The 19,897-nt window shown below is 39.3% G+C and overlaps 1 protein-coding gene across 1 annotated transcript in view; it reads right to left on the bottom strand.

The window, feature by feature from the left end:
- Window positions 1–19,687, bottom strand: part of LOC133951358 (uncharacterized) — a 35,118-nt gene extending 15,431 nt beyond the window's left edge. Inside the window, exon 1 of the mRNA XM_062385264.1 lies at window positions 19,497–19,687. The gene's annotated coding sequence lies outside the window, so the exon portion shown is untranslated. The remainder of the gene's footprint in view (window positions 1–19,496) is intronic.
- Window positions 19,688–19,897: the final 210 nt, after the last annotated feature.

Genomic DNA, 19,897 nt, shown 5'->3' on the forward strand with positions numbered 1-19,897 from the left:
CAATCTGTTAAACTTCAAGTCCAAGTGAATGTTTGTAAAAAATTATATAATTCCATAAAAGAAAGACATTCCCTCAAGCTGCTATGGTCTAAAGATACTGTGTCACCATGAACATGACCATGACTATGACCTTTGGCAACCAAATCAAGTAAATTCTTGTGACAAATGGATATCAAAAAATGTCCTTTGACCATCAACAACTAATAAGTTCATCTTTGAGTCCATGTGAATATTTGCACCAAATTTGAGGAAATTCCCACAAGTCATTCTAGAGCTATCACGTTCACAGGATGGATGGACAGACAACTCAAAAATACAACACCTCTGGCCACTGACTGTCACCGGCACAGAGGCATAAAAACAGTTAGATGAAGAGGAAGAATGACCCAGTGGCAGATTTAGGAGAACGTGCAGGGTTTGCACCAATCTGGCTGAATTGCAACACTCTCCAACATCACATTCATCTTCAGCAGCCTATCTGGCAGCTCTAGCTGTAATGGGGGAGAGGAATCTGTCGTCAGTTTGTATAATCCGTACAACAGCCGAGGAGAGTCACATCACAGATTTGTAGAGACTCATGTGAATGGTGGAAAGGGAGAGGATTTGGTGTCCAAGTGGGAGGCAAAGCACATATTTGGTAACAGCTAAGATTTTACCAGAAAAATTACTTAGTAACATTGAAAAGAATATCTACAAATCTTTGTCTAATGGGGGTTGCAGCCTCTGGAGTAAACATGTCTAATCTCTCAAGAGGGAGGCTTCGATATCTAAGGTTAAAAGTAAGAGCTTCCTTTACATATTCTGAACCACATGCCTTTTCTAGTAAAATGTGCAGTGTAAAAGGTAACCAGAGCTTTCACAAGTTTATTATATCATAGAAAAAAACTATGACACTAACCATCACAACTAAGATGTTGCATGTATTTTCTGTTGATGATTTTAAATGCAGGGAAGTGTGAAAGAAGGTTTTGCTTTTCCACCACATCCACATCTTAAATACATAGGAATGAATGCTAATTATCTCTAATATGATGTTGCAGTCAGGAAATTAAAGGCTGCTACTTTTACACTTACTGTGTAAATGGTCTCTGATCCTAGGCCCGTCTGTCTGCTGCATTTTCATAGAAAGGTAATACTGTACACTGTTACCAGATTTGCTTGTTTAAAGTAATTAATCGATGCACTGCCATGCAGATTGTCTTGGTAAGTGACTTTGTGATCAATGTCTCTATGTGATGAGGTCGCTAACAGCTGCTTGAGGTTGCAAACACATATTTTTCGAGATAAATACAGACATCCAGCCCGAGACAGCAGGAGAGAGGGTAGATACATTTAGGCCATCTCTGACCCAATAAAAACTTGCATTGTTGAAATAGTTATTGGTTTATTTGCATAATCACAATGTTCATGTATGAAATGTCAATAAAACATTTGTTTGGTGGTCAGGGAAATTAGTTTGGAAGTCCAGTGCTGCTCCACAACAGAATGGCACCACATTTCATGTAGAAAGGTGCAAATTAACACACTTAAGAGGGACATAGCATCTTAGTTGGAGGGTAAAAGATATGAAATATTGAATATGCTTTCAAACAAAAATTAGGATTTGTCTACAGCACTGGTGAGTGGGATTGATATAAATTGTTTGTTATGACAGAAACTCAATTAGGGAATAATGTTAAAATAAATATATATATTTCACATTTAACTCACATATATGCTTGCTTTAATGTACTGTGGACATAAATTCAACTTTTTGATCATCTTTGAAACATGAACATCTCATCAGCATCTTTCTTTTCTGCTGCAGTACACATAGAGATTATGAACAAGAACCTATGCAAATTACTTCACTAATGAGGGTAAAACAAAACTAAGTACAGCATCCAGACAAAGCAAAGACACACTAATTCATCCCATCCTGTTCACTGTGATACTAAACAGTGAGAACACAACTGAAGAAATTAGTTGAATAATGATCCTCATCTCTTTCCATAGTTTCATTCCCCCCAACACAGCACAATAGAGATCATAAATCCTTGTGTTATTGGAAAAATGGCGTTTCAACATGATGGCCTGCCTCTGTAACAGATGAACCAGTTGGGAGTCACTGGGTAGCAAAGTGAATTACACCAGAAAATAATGCGTCCTCACACTGGTTTGACAGTGGGTCTGAGATGAAGCTTCACAGCTGCCACCAAATCACAGTCACTCGTTTTATTTCTACAACAGGAGAAGTTGGCCTATAGGGGCTATAAATCTATTCATTGTTAAGCACAGTATGTACAGTATCTTGGTGTGTCGGTTCTTTGAGATTGAATCAAACACCTCAAGGAGCAAGGCAGCTTATTGTTTTGTCAAACTGACAACCAGCTACACAATAGTTAGCTTTTGTGGATTTAAGCTATTCAGACCCTTTTGAAAAGGTTTTAGCAACAATTATCCCATCTCTTTCAATGAGTCAACAAATATATTCAACCTTTCTTGGAACGGGATGACTAATATTTAATATGCACACAGAGACAATGTGTTGTATACTTCTGATAAACTGTAAACTCATAGGAGTAAGAATCACACTCATCGAGGCGTGATTCTGCTCAATATGTCGGAGGGGCTGTTTGTGTGCTTTTGCTCTTGAGTATAAATTTAATTAGCAGAGTCTCGCCTTGTGTGTATCTCGCAATGTTAACAAACAAAATTCCTAGATACCCCTCCTTAATCAGGAAATTGATGAGACCCTTATCTGATCCAAACACATCCTTCCAACAAGTTTTGTGAAAATCCATTCTGTTGTGTTTGTTTAATCTTAGTTACAAACATAAAAACAAACAGACAAGGGTGAAGACATAACCTCCTTGGCTGATATAAAATAACATGTAAGTGATACTAAAAAATAACATAATAACAGAGTGGCTGAAATTTGGATAACTAAAATAGCACGTTTCTTTTCCATTGAGTACTGTTCATCAGCAGGGGAGAGGTGAGGCAGGAGACTATAACTTTATAAGAAGGGGTCCCCAGAAAATGAACATAGGGGCACATAAACCTTCTCAAACGTTCCACATTGACTATAGAGATATTAGGAAATTCAAATGTATACAGTAAAATAGTGTTATTATAACATTCATATATCAATCAATCAATCAAATTGTATTTGTATAGCCCATATTCACAAATAACAATTCATCTCATAGGGCTTTAACAGGGTGTGACATCTTCTTTCCTTAACCCTCAGCAAGAGTAAGGAAAAACTACTAAAAACCCTTTTAACAGGGTAAAAATACGTAGAAACCTCAGAGAGAGCCATATGTGAGGGATCCCTCTCCCAGGACGGACAGAAGTGCAATAGATGCCACGTGCAGGAAAACATCATCAAGATTAAAGTCTTCAAGATTAAAGATTAAAGTCTCTAGCAGCATTTGATGAGGGTAAGCATCCCGAAGGAAAACCCCAACATGACAGGCCAAGCAGTCCCACACATGATATTTATTTCACAGTGATTTTAAAGGGTTGAGAAAATATTAGTACCTTTTTTTAAACTTATTCATAGCCATTTTTTTCCCAACATCCTTTGCAGGTCATACTAGATTATTGAACCATCATTTGTTCTCTGCTGTAATGACTGTAATTGCCTCTGTTTGGTGAGGCGATGATGATGATGATAATGATTATGACTTACTCGTATCAATTTAAGAAATCATAAAAAAATATTATTATATTAATATAAATTCTACATGTATGGGATGCAATGGTTAGCTTCCTATTTTAGACCGAAGTTTGACATGTGTCATGACTCACAAGGCTGTTATTTATAGACAACCTTAAACCTTGATCTTTCGATACAAGTAAATAAAAAGCAGTGAAACATGAACGAGCAGACACCATCAGAAGTGAATTTCTCATCTGGAAACAGCTACAAGTAGATGATTAGTGATGGCGAAGAACACAGGCCCCTTTCCAGCTGCGGCTGAGGAGAGTGTTGAACATATTCATTGTCTCTCAGAGGACCAAAGCATCAACTCCTCATTAGTACCCAATGGAATAAGGTTTACATTTTTGACAGTAACAGAGATGGTAATTTTTGTTCAATTTTCCCCGCATCAATATGTAGTCCTGTTCCATCCATAATATGTTAAATTAAACAACCTCGCGGGCTACATCATGTACCACATAAAGGTGATGATGAGGAATTGATTTGAGAGCCAAAAGCATACAGGACATCAATACTGGTAGGCACACCTTGTATCTTATCTTATCTTTACCTGATTAAAAGGGTTTTTAGTAGTTATTCCTTACTCTTGCTGAGGGTTAAGGACAGAGGACGTCATATCATGTTAAAGCCCTATGGGACAAATTGTGATTGTGAATATGGGCTATACAAATAAAATTTGATTGATTGATTGATTGACATTTGGGTACAGAAAATAATTAGAACATGAATTTAACAAATGTCAGAAGTCCTGCTTCCAGGAACCTGGGAATTCCTGTAATTTCACCTACGCACATCTCTGTTCATATCTTCTATATTAATCCTTCAGAGCACCATCAATTGGCTATAGGACCCACTCATAATATAAAATTAATTTAGCCACAACAACCGCCTGTGTGAGATCCGTTTAATCTTTTGAGTATGTGAACTCACTAAAATGTGTCCCGCCTGTCTTAACACTTCTGGCCACACGAAAGGAAGGGCTAAAATGATATTTCTTTCTCAATTAGACCCACTGCTACATCTGAAACACAATGTTTTGGAGAAGACACCTTGATGGAAAAAGTCAGAATCACAGGCTGTGACAATCAATGACTGCTCGACAGCAGCCTGAATGTGATAAATTATTTGAGAATAAAAAGCTGGAACTTCTCATCTCTACTTAGTATCAGCACGAATAAGGTCTCTTATCACATAAATCTGCCAACATGGACCTCTATATTTTAACAGCCAGAACAAAGGACAAATCACAGGGTGTACTAAAAGCTGCCTGGATCTGCTGTCAGTTTTTTTGAAGATTTAAAGTGACATTAGACTGAACCTCATTTTCACCTCATGCACAACCAAGGATGTAGTCAGAGTGGCAGAAAGACATTATAATGGATTTCAATAGTGAAAAGCTTTACCTGCAGAAAAGTATTGTGAGAGTCAGTAGAGAGCACGCCTTCACAAAGGCCCAACAGTCCCCTTGAATCCAAAAAAGCATTTTGGCCAATGCCACCTCCTGTTAGCTCAGCTACGCCATAGTGGTCGTTCTGAAACCACATTTAAATAGAGAATTTTCTTTTGGCCTGCACCAACTTACACACGCTGATTGTTATCAGTCCCTAAATATGCTTGATTTTTCTCCTGGGAAAATCAAAGAAATTGTTTTTAAGTTATCTTTAACCAACTAACTAGAATTGCACTCAGTAGACTGAATTCCTTGCTAAGTTCTAACAGTCCTCTTATGACACCACATTTAAATTCACTAGATTCACATTTTTATTTGGATATGCATTAAGTTATCCCCCCAAATAAATAACTAGAATGCCTGTTTTACACGACATGAAGACATGAATTATTCATTGAGAAATCCAAGAAAATGTTGCAAAACATTTCACTCTCTCAATGCCAGAGACAGCGAAAAACAAATATCCTGGATCTGCCCCCTGATTGAGTTCTGCACAAAAATTGAAGGGATTTTTTGCTGACCCATACCACATTCTTCCACCAAATTTTGATGTAATCCATAGAGTATTTTTTACCATAATCCTTCTATCTAACAAACAAACACATGCAGAGGAAAACATAACCTCCTTGGAAGACATAAAAATTCCCAAAAATACCAGGAACACTAAACTATAGAAAACAATACAAAGCCTCCATATTTGCAGTTTTGGACAACTGTAAAAAGTCCTCCTGCTCTTCAGAAATTGAGAGATATCCCGATGTTACTATAAAAACAAATTACACCTATACTTCCCATTTCCCATTGTGTGTTGTCTGTTTGCCTACCATGCAGTAGAAGACACTGCTAAATGAATATGATTATCAATGAACACTATAGCACACACTGTATGGCTCAGCTTCAGCCCTGAGTGTCAGCTCTGAAATTACAATGAGAGTCCTCACGTTAAAAAACTAAAATCCATCCATTCAAGTAATCAGACATGTTCCACATTAAAGGGGAGTTTGAAACTTATGATAACAGCCTGCTACATGAAAATGATTTGTCTATAAAAATCTGTCAGCATGATCAATGACCCTCAAGTTAGAATGTCGACAAAATGACTGAGCTTAAAAGGATGTGGTTTTCTCATGTGGTAAACCTACTCAGAGTGTCTACTAAATCCTAACAAATCAAATTCCCTGCTGAAAACTGCAATTCCAAAAACAGAAATCACAGCAATGACATAGCACAATATGGGAGAAACGTTGGTTTTGGCTGGGGCAGCCAGATTCCATTTAAAAGCTCCGGATAGAACTGAGTGAAATAAATTAATAAATAAATAAATAAAAGTAAGAATCATTTCGTTATCATTTCACTCACATCAATCTCAATATCCTTTTCTGTAGTATGATGCTTAAAAGTTCCCACTGCATAGAGTCAGAAGTGCAACACATATCAAGCAGCCAGAAACTGCTTGACAGACTAGTGAGAATTGCTGGGTCTCATTGAAAATAGTTTGAAATGAATCTGCAGTTTAGATATGAGATGAAGAGTTTTCGACACATTCATCAAAATTGCTCAGCAGCAAAGTGTACCAGCTGTTTTTAATGAACTGTGTCATTGTTCCATGTAGGCCCATTTAATTAAATCACTGGTATATGTGACAGCCTCTTGCCTGCTTGAGCTGTCGCCGTGTACATTCCGCAACATGCCGACACCAACCAGGCACTGGACGAGCTGCATGCGGTATCAACAGGACAGAGACATCATGGCCCAAGGCTGCGTTTATCGTGACCGGGGATTTTAACCATGCCAAGATGAGGAAAGTCCTGCCGAGATACTACCAGCACATCAGCTGTCCGACACGCAGAGCGAACACGCTGGACCATGTTTACACTCCCTTCCTGGGTGCCTATAAGGCCTTCCCCCGCCCCCCATTCCGCAAATCAGATCACGTTTCAGTTCTGCTGCTGCCTTCCTATAGGCAGAAACTCAAGCGTGACAGACCGGTGACTCGGACCATTCAGTGGTGGACCGATCAATCAGACTCGGCTCTTCAGGACTGCTTCAGCACAACGGAGTGGTGCGTGTTCCAGGATGATGACATCAACACGTACAAAGACACGGTCATCTGCTACATCAGCAAATGCATCGATGACGTCGTACCCATAATTACTGGGTCATCTCTCCCAGAGGATCTGAACACTTTTTATGCACGCTTTGAGAGTAACTCCCCGGCTGTGGACAACAACCTCCATCTCAACGTCAGCAAACGAAGGAATTGATCGTGGACTACAGGAAGAGACAAGGAGTGGAGCACGCCCCCCTCTCCATTAACGGGACCACGGTGGAGCGAGTCAGCAGCTTCAAGTTTCTCGGGGTCCACATCACTGATGACCTGACCTGGACCCATCACACAGACTCCATCAGGAAGACGGCCAGACAGCGGCTCTTCTTCCTCCGCAGGCTGCGGAGGCTCCACATGGACTCCAGGATTCTCTGCAACTTCTACAGGTGCACCATAGAGAGCATCCTGACTGGCTGCATCACCGCCTGGTATGGCAGCTGCACCGCCCTGAACCGTAAAGCTTTACAGAGGGTGGTGAAATCCGCCCATCACATCACCAGGACGGTGCTACCATCCATGGAGGACCTCTACACTCAGCGGTGCAGGAAGAAGAGCAGCCGGATTATTAAAGACCCGTTTCACCCCAGCCATACATTTTTTTGGCGTGCTGCCGTCTGGCCAATGGTACTGCAGCATCCGGGCCCAGAGACAGTTTCATCCCCAAGGCCATAAGACTTTTAAACTCCTCTGAACTGCAATAACTCCACCAGACCAGCACCGTGGCATATTTGCATATTTGCACCATTCCACATAATTGCACTTTTGTTGTTTTATTTTCTCTTCAGCTGTATATTTAGCTATATATATACTTTATTTTCTATTTTAAATTTTGATATTCTATTTTATACTATTTCTATTTTATTTTTTTGGTTTGTAATTAAGAGAGCCTGTGACTCAAGCATTTCACTGCCAGCGACTGCTTAATGTTATTGTTGTGCATTTGATAATACAAATCTTGAATCTTGAAATTCTGTTTCGTATACTGAGTTGCCAACAGGTGCAGTTTCAGTCTTAAATAAATTGTATTCCAGATTCATGAAGTCAGTGTGACCTTTGACGTCTGACCTTTAATCAGTTCATCTTTGAGTCCAAGTGACAAATTGTCAAGTGTCAAACTTCAAAGACCTTTCCCTAGAGGCAGAATTGAGATACATTTATCATGTTTAATGTTTTGTGAGGCCACTGTGACCTTGACATTTGATCACTCGACTTTACCAAAAGCAATTCACTTAATCTGTGAGTGTACGTGAATATTTTTGACAGATTTAAAAGGATTCTCTCGAGGCATTCTGATTTAAAACATACAAGGCAAAAATGTTTTTCTTTTGCAAGGTCACTGTAATGTGGACACTGGCTATCAGACATTTTGAGAAATTATAGCGCAGGTGTTTTTTTTTATCTACAATATTTTGAGCAACCTTGTCCTTGTGTCACATCCACTAATCTTATTCAAAGTGATGGTGATTTCAGTGATTCCAGAGTGCCAGCAACAGCACCTCAGTCCAGCCAGTCAGACAAAAGAAGGGCCACCTTGGAGGCCTCTCTAAAAAGAGAGAAAAAAGGGCTGAATCTCTTGTGGGAAGAAAATACTTAAAATAGTGAAAGCTACTGCTTGTTTGGATAATGCCATGCACACTGGTACACTAAGTTTGCAAAATACTACGGTCATATTTCTACTCATTTATCTTAAAGTAATTTTTGATTATTTGCAATATTGTCTCGATTTTCTCTGATTGTGTTTTTCCACCCGACTTCCCCTGTTTGCCACTTTGCTTCATCTCTTGCTGAGGTTGTCATTAGGTAAATCTTCTTGCTGCCAACTGGCACTTTAAAAAGTACAATATATAAGTTTGGCCACTAGGAGTCTCTCAATCAAAACATTAAAAAAAGTCATAGTTTGATGACACTGTGAAGCAGCATGGCATAACCTGAGTTGTTGTCTTCAACACCATTGCAGATGTAAATGTATTTGTTTCATTCACGTTATGCAGCAAATGGCAATGAAGATTGTGATCCATTAAGAGTAAACTATACAAACAGTTTAAGGAAAAAACAGCTAATTGGCTAACTGGCTTTGTGCTGTTTTTTCCTTCATCATACGTTGTGTGCTCAGCAGAGATGGACAAAGCCAGGGATAAAGCCAATATAATGAAATAAAAGCCGACCAAAATGATACTTCCCATTACCTTGAATGAAATCATAGATTTGTGAGGGTTTGAACATTGTTGGAAATATGTTGGATAATGTTAGTGGTTTAATAAAGAATTGTTGCATATTATATATATTGGCCCTACTCAGTGGTGCCCCCCATAGTTTTGCATTGGGCTATGCTAGTGGAGTTCAAGACCTTTCCAAAACAGTTCATACCATGTCTGTTGCATATTTAGTTTCCATCCTGTAAGACATGAAACCTGACTCAGCTGCAAGGTTCAAAAGTCATCCCTGAAGAACAGGAGCCATCCACAATTTTCAGTCTGACATAATGTTACTCCCCAGGTCAAGACCTTTACGATGGTGTCTTTGCTTTTGTTCTACGACAAAGTTTACATTTCATCTTGCTCCAAGCACAGGCCCTCTGGGGTGTACTTTCTCAGACCCCACTGAGGTCCAAGCTGGATCAAATCAGTCAAATCTGTTTTAAGTGGTATTTAATGGCTAGATATGGTCAAAATATGTATGTATGTATGTTTTTCACTTTGGACCAAGTAAGAGACAGCTTTGTTCATTAACAACCCAATTTCTCACAACCCAGCATGTTTGCCCTCATACCCTCTGGGAGGTGCTACAGCAGGGCTCTTCAATTAGTTTGGAGCTTGGGCCGGTTCTTGAAACTGAGGCAAAGTGGGGGGCCGGAGGATAGGAGTGATCACGGTAACAAGAAATTACAACAACATACTGAAGGAGTCAATATATTTTATTTTGTAAAAGCTTTACAACATATGCCCAAGAGGACGCATAGGCCCAAGGATTCAAAAATTAAACCAGGTGAGCAATAACCAAGCCATATTAACAGACAATTGGAGAAATGCAATTGACAAACAAAAACATGCACTTCATTGTACATCGCTGTACCAACACAACTTTACTGGTCATTATCCTCAATACTTAAGATTAAACTGATTTGAGTGACAGGCAGAATCAAATGTATCTCCACCAAACAACGTGCATTGCATGGAACTGAATAGAATTGCAACAACTTAAAAGTGCTTGGTAGTCTATCTAGGTAATGTCTTTCAAAATAAATCACACTGTTCAGGTAAACTGTATCAGTTGTTTAGAATTTACTTAGAACAACTTCCAAGTGCACCAACAAATACAAAATAAAACTGCATAGTAAGCCTCTGAATTGAATTACAACATGACAATGCATGACAATTAATGAGGTGAATAACATCATAATTAAATCATACTGTTACAAAAATGAACCTTAATTGCTTGCTTGACTAACATGCCTATTAACTTGCATGTAATTTGCCTACATTTGCCCTAAAAAAAATTCAACCGATGTCACTAGAAGGTTTCCATATGTGGCAGATAAATATGACAAAATATAATGATATACGACTAGCATAAAAACTTGGTGTTTTCTAAATATAATAATAATAAATGTGAAACTGAGGTGTATTCTTATGCAGCTTTATTAGCAGCGCCCTCGTAACATTGCACCAACAACACAAGCGTGAGTAACAATGATTTAATCACAAATAAAAAACAACTATAAAGTGCATGAAAAATATAACTAACCACAACGCTGAATCAGTGGAAGCCCTGAGCCTGTTTCTCTGCAACAAGGCGGTCCCATATAGGGCTAATAGTGACAATAACACCAAGTGCATTGCTGATGTACAGTCTACAGTGGCGGTTTTGGGCACGGGTGAACCAGGCAGCCGCCCGGGGCGGCACTTTTTCATGACACGTGGTGGGCGGCACGAGCAGTTAAAAAAAATATATCTTCTGGCCCGCGAAGCAGTTTTCTATTATCTATTATATGACCGTGTGGGGAATTGGCAAATTGGCGCCCCCTGCAACTGGAGGTGCCCCTGCTTGATGCTGCGTGAGAAAGGGGACTCCCAAATGACCCACGGCCCGATTCAAAATAAAGCAAAACTACAAAGTCTTTTCGAGCACACTCCGGGGGCAAGTCCAAAGCAGCTCGGGGGCCGGATTTGCCTATTGAAGAGCCCTGCGCTACAGGGTCCTCCGTTCCCGGACCAGCAGGTTCAGGAACAGCTTATTCCTGCGGGTTTCACTCTGCTTAATCACCGTGGTGCAGACTTCATATGTATTTTTCATATCAGGGTTAGGGTTAGATGAATGTCCCCCATGTTTTTTGTTTTTACGAAGAGAGACTAACGCATAGGTCACGTGTCCCCAGCCTCCTGACTCACAATTTAGAGGAATTCATACGAATTCTAGTGCACTACTTTTAGTAGCATTTCCTACGAAATTTTGATGAGACCAGCCTGACTCATTACCATTTGCTGGAAAGTGTTTGCAGCCTGTTTTTTAATTCTGCCTCTGGAACTAATCTTGCTCTTCTTCAAACTCCTTCACCAGGCTGACTTACCAATCTAATCCACTGGCACTTCAATTTGCCACTTAAACACACGTTGTGTAACACCACACTTGCCAATATGCTGAATCTACATTCTTTACAAGCCGAACATGGTAAGAACCATCTAATCTGTCGGGACATCTAAATCTCCCCTTCAGGGAGACACCTGTCTGCTCCAACACTGCAGAACCACTCCTGTGCAGTTTGGTTTGGGTTAGCAAGCGCATCAGGTCATTTTAAATTGATTTGATATTCCTCATCGTTTTTGCCTTGATATCTGTATGTGAGCGTGTGTATGTGTGTGTGTCTGTGTGTGTGTGTGTGTTTGTGTGTGTTTGTGTGTGTGCGTGTTTTGTAAAGCAGTTTGGTCTGCTTTTTGTTTGTTTTAGGTATATTTATTATAAATATAAACCAATTAACTGGACTTGACTTAACTACCAGCATGAGATTGACACAAGAGAGTCGTTTTTAAAACATCATTGTTGATCTAAATGTACACAATTGTTGCAAATGATTGTATTGTTGAGTGAGGTACCAGGACATGCTGCTTGCAGAAATCACACGAGCATCATGATAACAGCGGCTAATTATAGCATTGTGTATTTCCCTCCCTCATGGTTTTTGTTTCTGTCTCATCCTCTCTCTCGTGTAGGAAGTCAGGTTTGCTTGCTAGTAACTTGTTAATTTCCCAGTGGCAACGTTAACAAGTCTCCATGCATTAGCTCAATGATTGTAAGACATTATAATTTCTGTTTGAATGAACATATAGAACTCAAGAGCACAAGAGATCCAGAACTGAATTAATATCTTTATACAATATCCTGAACACTGATGAAAAACTGTTCAGCTCATTGTTATGGTAATGGTGTGACATGGAGGTTTTCAGATGGGAGACGGGACTCCCCGGGGGGCCTCCTGAGATAGGCTCAGTAAAGTGGAAGTACAAAAAAACATTACTTAAGTAGGTATTTGTTAAAGATAAAGTCGATATGTCATCGATGTCGATAATTTCTGAATATTTTTTCTCCCGCATGAGTCAGAAACTTATCAATAGAAAGACCTGTTTTATATTGTGGTGTAGACACTTATTGTGTCAAACAGCAGTTTACGTATTTAGGAATATGGAATAAAATAAGTAAAACTAAGAAGGTAAGCTATGATGGGATGCAGAGGTTCTCTTTCCCATGCTTTGTCTGCTTCACAACTTGTAAAACGTATAAAGCCAAAGAGAAACTTAATTTCTTGGATATCTGATATGAGCCATGTTTTTATACAGCTAAATAAAGGATGCAATATTTTCAAAAATGTTGTGCATTTAGCTAAATATGTTTTCAATATATTTACTTACCAAGGGGATCTGTATTAGTAATGTTCTTTCATATAGAACATCCAGATGTCTTTAATGTAAGAAACCAAATGTACTTAAAATATGGTCTAGAGCTTCCAATCACTATTTGACACTGTGAAATCCAATTCTTTTTTTTAATAACTTCAGTTATGAGATTTGAACTATGGCAGCTGTGGGCTGCTCTCAATGATGCTCATTAGACTTCACTACACTGACAAAGGAAAAACGAATGCTGCAAATAGACTGCATCTAATAAAGATGTCTTGACAAAGAGAATAAACACAACTGCCACCATTTGTTGTCATCACAGAGAAACCTGATGTATTATTGATACCCAAATGTATCTGTGATGTAAAGCAAAGAAGTTATATCCATTAATGAGTCAAGCAAAGCTAAAATGTCAGTCAGAGTCATCCATTTAAATATAAATTAAATTGCTGTATGAAATAAATACACCCCCCAGACACAGTAAATCTTATATACACTAAGTCAATAAATCCTTATTCATTGCGTGAAAGGAGCAGGTACTAAATAAATAGTGGACTATATAAAACTCAGCATGGCTGGCTTATGACAGAGCTCGTTAATACCAGTCAAACATGCCAACTATGCTAACCCTCTGAGCCTCTGAAGTTTATTAGGAAGTGAGCAGGTGATTAGTTAGGGAATGTTTTAAAGAGTGCTACAGAGAACAGGGATTACACAGGGACACAGTTTCAACACTGGCCACAGACCAAGTGTTTTTAGTATTTGTTTTATATTAACACTAATCGCCTGCTGTGATGGTAAAATAATTTGATGCTAAGCTCCTATAGACATTAACGTTTGATTCCACAGAAACATGATGTGTTTGACCATTATATAAACATTGAAATGGGTAAATATCGCACATAAAGAAGAGAATGTATACCAAGATAATGACGATGCTGCTGCTCACAGCAAGTAGGAGATGAGTGATGACAAAAATAGATAATTTAGTGGCTTGAATAAACAGTGTGAGTATTGAAGTTCAACATTAATTTTCATCTTATCTGTGAGATAAGATGAAAATACAAGAGAACCTCCACCAGGTTCCATGCTGTGAGCAGCATGCAGACAGGATGGGCTTCCCCTGTTAACATTAGTGTTAAGATTTGTGCATCGAAATGACCAGACAAGGGATATAAAAAGGTTCTCCACAACCTATTCCAAACTAATAGAAGAAAACAAGAACAACCCCAGGTTTCTCTTCAGCACTGTAGCCAGGCTGACAGAGAGTCACACCTCCACACTCCAAATTTCTAGGACAGCCTTTTTCCACTTGTGGATATAAAAAAATTAGACATGTCCTTTTGCAAAAAAAAGATGCAGAAAAACTAGTCCACTCCTTTGTTACATCGAGACTGGACTATTGTAATTAATTATTATCAGGCTCCAGCAGGAAGTCGTTAAAGACTCTACAGGTTGTCCAAAATGCCGCAGCACGTGTCCTGACGAGAATAAAGAGAAGAGAGCACATTTCTCCAATATTAGCATCGCTACACTGGCTTCCAGTTAAATCTAGAATAGAATTTCAAATTCTCCTCCTCACCTTCAAGGCCCTGAATAATATGGCGCCATTTTACCATAGAGCTGTTAGTACCTTATCAACCCACTAGAGCACTCCGCTCACAGAATTTAGGCTTCTTGTCGTCCCTAAAGTCTCTAAAAGTAGAGTAGGAGCCAGAGCTTTTAGCCATCAAGCCCCTCTCCTGTGGAATAATCTACTACTTTCAGTTCGGGGAGGCCGACACCATCTAATCGTTTAAGAGTAGTCTCAAAACCTTCCTTTTTGATAAAGCTTATAGTTAGAGCTAATTAGTGCGGCAGAACGTTACTTGTCCTATGTTCTAAAATAGGAAGCGTTTAGTTTAAAAAGACATAGAGGTATTGATGGCTGATATACTGAGTGGGCCACATGGATTTCATCGTACTACCATACAAACCAGTAGCCAGTCAGATTTACCTTGAGCTTCAGTGTACCCCAAAGTTCGGCCTGTACCATTGTATCAGTGATTACAAGGCCAAAATCCCTGATGACGCTAAGATGCAAAGGGAATTTATGACACATGACACACGGAGCTATTCTTTCCAGCTTCTCCTTCCTCTTCTCCATCCCTCTCACATCGAAGTAAGTCATATCTCATCAGTACATGTTACTGACTTGACTCCTTCCCAGAGTCCCTTTGCTTTATCACCCGCAGATCCGAGCCCGATGTGGCCGCACCATGAATTACGATTGTGGATCGCGCATCAGAGGTCGCAATGGTGGATCCAGTATGGCGGATTTTTTATCGTGCGGGCTGATCGTAGTGGTAATGGCGGCTCCTTTGTCGCGTTGGCATCATATAATGGTGGTGGACCACAGCCGAGGTCGGCGGCTGATGATGGATCCTAATAAGCGGCAGTGGACAATGATTGTGGACTATAGTGGATCCGATCTGTTTGGCGGATCATGATCTTGCTGGCTGCTGACCATTGACTATGATTGCAGCAGGACTGCTTGACATATAGTATTGAAGTTATCCTTGTTTACCCTCATCAAACACTGCAAAAACTTTAATGTTGATGATGTTCTCCTGCACATGTATATATTGCACTTCTGTCCGTCCTGGGAGAGGGATCCCGCACATGTGGCTCTCTCTGAGGTTTCTACGTATTTTTACCATGTTAAAAGGGTTTTTAGTAGTTTTTCCTTACTCTTGCTGAGGGTTAAGGACAGAGGATGTCACACCATGTTAAAGCCCTATGAGACGAATTGTGATTTGTGAATATGCGCTATACAAATTAAATTTGATTGATTGATTGACAAGTCATGTGAACCGAGTTGAACATTACTCTTTCTTTTTCCACAGAGGTCAGTAACTGGGTCAAACCATGGGAAAAAATCCATCCAGTTGGGCAATTTTTTGCCAAAGTAAAATCACAAGTTAGATTTTGTTGTTGCATGTTTTTTTTAGCTGAATTAGAGAGTTTTTATCTGGAAAATATGTGAACTTGGGTCTGAAGTCTTCAGAACTCTGTAAATAGCTGATGCAATACTGAAAAATAAAGTTCAGTAAGCCATTCAAATGTACAGATAAGCCACAAACTTGAACAGTAATAAAGCAAATTAAATTTCATTTTATGAATATATTGACTATAACATTTATTGGAGATAAACCAGGTAACCCTAACACGTTTTCTAACCTAACTCTGTACTGTTAAGTGTTGTTAAGGTTTATGTTTTAATTAGGCCTTCTTGGTGAGGACAAATATACAAATTCTGAAGTTGCACCGGAGCATTATCATAGGCCAAGCAAATAAACCATTCCAAAAAGGAACAGGCACTGCACTAGGTAATATGAAATCTAAAACATAATGTAGTTACAGAAATAGTTTATGTTTTAATTAGGCCTTCTTGGTGAGGACAAATATACAAATTCTGAAGTTGCACCGGAGCATTATCATAGGCCAAGCAAATAAACCATTCCAAAAAGGAACAGGAATCATATTACTAGGTAATATGAAATCTAAAACATAATGTAGTTACAGAAATAGTCTCCAAAAAAATACCCGTCTAATGTTAAACGCATTATTGTCATTTGTGATGGGTTCAGCGGAGCCTCATGGTCCAGTTCCAATCCCAGAACAAACGTCAAATCTCTGCCCTCATTCAGCGGATTAATTTATCTCACAGCAACATTCTCACAGATCTGTCAATTAGGCAGGAATGAGTTGAACTGCGTAGCTGCAGGGACCTCAAATCACCTGCTTTGTCTGGGGGACGGGAAACTATGCATCCCTAATCTATAGATAATGCTGTGGGCTTCAGCATGAACGCTAAAGAGCAGGAGAGCCACCTTGGGAATACAGTGGGAGGGAATCCAACATCAATCTTCATCCTGAGCAGGGTCAACGGACACTAGAAATAAACACATGCAACTGACAGGCACCTGCAGGCACCTCTTCTCCTCTGAAGTGGGGAAGAGGTGAGTCTATATTCTGAGTCAAGGCGTTAACCGCAGAGGTTGTAAAGTCTGCTAAATATTTAATTAGCTCAAAGTATAGTGTGTCAGGTACACATGCACACATAGGGTCTCAGTGTATGACTCACATGGCTCCGCATCTATTCTGGTTTGTATCAGGGATGTGCAAACACTTAAAAATTATAGTTTGGGCCTTACAATTTAATGCCATTATAATATTACTGTATTATATGTTCCATGCTTTTGTTAAATATTAGAAGTCAGTGAGAAGAGAAAATATTCTTTGCAAGATATGACTACTGAATGTTAAAATACAAATCTGTGATGTGTCGAATTGGTATAAAACATATTCAAAATATGATAAATACATGCACAAATGTAACTCTTCATTAATACGATTTTATCTCTGTAGTCATGTAATTAAAATCCCCTTGTTAGAAATAAGCTGCAGGATTTGTCCACCTGTTTCACCTTGTCTCATCTCAAAAGATCACGTTACTTTTTTGCATCTTTTTTATTTTATTGTAGGGTTTTAGGTCAATATTGAATTCAAGTCAATATAATTGTATCTCTTTAATTCTAATGCAGATACATCTGAATCCTCAATCCTTTGAGACTAATTGGTTTATATATATGCATTAAATTTGGTTTTTGCATTTCCATTTTAAACATTCTCATTTCAACTTTTTGAACACAATGATTGATGATTAATTATCGCTGGTTTGAAATAACTGACATAACTCTTCACTCATAAGGCTGATACACTGATTTTTAATTGTTGTCAAGGAAATAATACGTTGGGCTTGAAAAATGATTTACATTAAAGTTGATTAGTTATCAAATTATTATTGTATTTTATCAGAGAGTAAAAAATAAATAAATTTGGGGATTTATCAATCACAATCAATAAAACAGGCTACTCAGTGTATCACAAATCATTCAGCCCTAAAATAAACAGAGAGACTTTCATATGTTAAATTCTTTCATAAAATATTTCCTGAGATAGAGATGTAGAGTGATTCTTGAATAGAGTAAGTGACTCTGTAGCCAAAGCAACTGTGGTAGGGAGTTGCAGCTGCCATGGGGATGACCATACTTATAGCACTAAAAAAATATAGACCTTCTAAAATCTTTGGCTTCATTTCACTTCTCACTCTGAATATCAACCTCATGCTGAGGGCAGGAGTTAGACAAGAATAGACAAGAGCCAGACCGAGTGTTTTTGTGTGTGTGACTGTGTGACAGAGCGAGCAGAGAGCGAAGGTGAGTGAATTATTATTTAGAGACATAGCAGTGTTAGTCAGCTATTGTCTCGGATCTCGACTTCCCTACATTGAAAAATCTCAGGTTTTCACTAAATATTACAGACTTTCATCTATTTTTCTAAGGAAATTGAACAATACATGTCCAGCAGTGTTGACTGCTAGGGAGAAGCTAGCACATTGTGTGGAGAGCATGGCTTTTAAAAGAATAAAGGCCGGTGAGTGGCCAGCAAGTCACCTGATGTTAATCCTGAGTTAGAAAGTAAAGAGCAAAATCACAATATCTCTGGTGTAAGTACTTGGACATGCTTTTTATCTTTAAATTATGTTTTGAGGTAATTATTTTTAAACTGTGCAAACACTAATTGCTAAAGTTTCACGTGTGTAGTTGATTTTCTTTATGACTTTGTAAAGTGTTATAATTAACAGGTACTAGCGAGGTCGTTTCTGCATCAAGAACCACACCAATCCCAAACTCTCTAAGCATCACAGCAAGAATAAACCCAACAACGCTCAGGGGACGCTGCCCACTATTTCTAACACGACACCTGCTTCTGTTGGAACTTGTGCCACCATGATTTGTAAGTCCGCTACAGGGATTCCAGGTGCAGAGAACAGCAACCTCAGTTTTATGTACAGAGGATGGTTGTTCAAATAAAAAGAACGTGCAGGTAGGTGCAGACTCAGGAGAAAAAGTGCTGGCAGCAGGACAATTACCACTCTTCATTTAGACCTCAGGTTACCCTGGTATGTGGCATATGAAGGTCAGTCACAGTACACCTCTATCACAAGAAAAAACACAAAAAAACACCACTGATTTAAAAATTTAAAAAAGCCTTGATAAACGCTTTCCACCAACTAATCCAAATAACAGCGATTCCACTCTGACAAGGTGCTGATGGGGTGGTGACTGAGCTCTCGTACTTCCTGTCCTCTCTTCCCTCTTGGCACTTCCAGTGAACACACATTTCAAATGCACGACGAGCTGTCATATTCGTTTTGCACATCCATTCAAGGCACACAGCACAGCAGAACAGCACGTACCGGCACAAAAGCAGAGAGGAGCTGACATACATTACCTCAGCGACTGGAGCGAGGACGGTTCGCTGGGTGAGAGTCAAAGATCATTCTGCCAGAGCCATCTGTCAAGCAGGCGGGCTACAAGAGGAAGTATACAAGCAAGTGTCCCTTCTACCGGTGTGCCTCACTGTCTCTCTCTTACGCCTCACAACAAAGTCCGGTGCTACATTAGAGGAGGGAGTCGTACTGCACGAGCGGGGGAATCCTTCTTGAGACTGGAGCCAATCTGAAGCCAGTTTAAATACCCTGTGAGAAGATGGGTAGATGCACCTCCCTTTTCCTGGGGTATAGCGACTTGCTCCCACAATATCTGCCACTGCACAAAGCCCCCACTCCTCCTCCTCTCTCTCTTCTTCTGTCTCCTCTGCTCTCTTTCTCTCGCCTTCCTGATCCTGCTCCA

The sequence above is a fragment of the Platichthys flesus genome, chromosome 4 (assembly GCF_949316205.1).
Source record: "Platichthys flesus chromosome 4, fPlaFle2.1, whole genome shotgun sequence".
NCBI classification, from domain to species: Eukaryota; Metazoa; Chordata; class Actinopteri; order Pleuronectiformes; family Pleuronectidae; genus Platichthys; species Platichthys flesus.